Here is a 1,498-nt window from a genome sequence, read left to right as displayed (position 1 = left end):
AGCTACAAAACTTCTATTCGCACCAGAATCAAATAATACTGAAGCAGAAATGCCGTTTACTAAGAACGTACCGGTCACAACATCAGGAATCTGTTTGGCTTGTTCTTTGGTCAGCATGTAGGCTCTAGTCCTCGGCCTTGCTTGATCAGAATCTTTCTTCCCACTGCCTCCAGCCTCACCTTCAGTGCACTCTCTTGCCATATGGCCTGTCTTGCCACATTTGTAACATGCTAGCTTCGCACCGCACTCATCAGCATAATGCCCTACCTTTCCGCACTTATAACAGGCATTCGACCCCATTCTGCATTCTCCACCATGAGTCTTTCCACATTTGAGACAAACATCAGAACCTCTACCCCACTTGCACTCACCACCATGCATCTTTCCGCAGGTCTTACACGATCTCTTCTCCCACACTTTCTGCTTCTTATCCTTGGGGTTCCATAACTGAGTACCGGGTCATTTAGCAGGTGCGACCCATTTCTTCTCTTTCTTCTCGTCTCCCACCACCACATCATCCGCAGCCAGGTCTGCATAGACCATCACTGCGAGTTCGACAGCAGAATCGAAAGTAGCAGGTTTACTTGTCCTGACTAACATGCGGACTCTCTGTGGTAATCCCCTCACATAACACTTGATTCTCTTAGCCTCAGTGCTGACCATATCGGTAACCAACCTCGACATTCGGTTGAACTATGTAGTGTATTCACGATGTGTCATCGTCCCAGCTTTCAAGTTTAGGAACTTCATCTCCGCCCTTTCAACCTCGGCGTCAGCACAGAACTTCTTCATCACTAACTCCTTCAGATCGTCCCACTTCATCTCTTTGATCTCTTCTCGGGTCTTCCTCTGCTCCACACTCTCCCACCAATACATAGCCTCATCTTCAAATGATTGGGTGGCATAACCGACAGCTTGGTCAGGACGACACTCGCTGATTCGGATAATTTTATCCATGGCGGTTATCCACTGAAGAGTAGCGATTGCGGCTCCTGAACCAGTCAGCTTAGGCGGGTCACAACCTTTGAAGGACTTATAGTTGCAACCGCCTCGGCCCCTCTTCCTATCATCAACTTTCACAAACCTCACCTCACTTGAATCACCCTTTTCCCTCTCATCATCTTTCCTACCATTACCACCTGCCCCTTCAACAGTTCTTTCACGGCTTCCAGCAGACCCTCCCGGAGTAATATTCTTCACAGCAGCGGCTACAGCTTGAACAATAGCTGCTTGAATTGCGGGATCCAGTTGAACTCCTTCATCGTTTTCCGGGTTTCTTCCAGCTGCGCTTCCTTCAGCTTCGGTGTTGGAAGTTGTCTCAACCGAAGGTTGCTGGACACGACAAGGCCTGCCGCGTCGTCCAGTGCGACCTCCAGCTCCAACAATGTCTCCAGCTCCAGCCATCGTATTCTAAAAGGGAAAACACAAACATCATCACTCAAGGAACTATTTAGTACAAGGATAGCAAGGCTAACAGGTAATAACAGTGGCCAGCTGT

Source organism: Bidens hawaiensis, unplaced genomic scaffold (assembly GCF_021521415.1).
Source record: "Bidens hawaiensis isolate Kalapana, Puna unplaced genomic scaffold, B.hawaiensis_p1.1 tig00000284_1, whole genome shotgun sequence".
NCBI classification, from domain to species: Eukaryota; Viridiplantae; Streptophyta; class Magnoliopsida; order Asterales; family Asteraceae; genus Bidens; species Bidens hawaiensis.
This window is presented reverse-complemented; position numbering follows the sequence as displayed.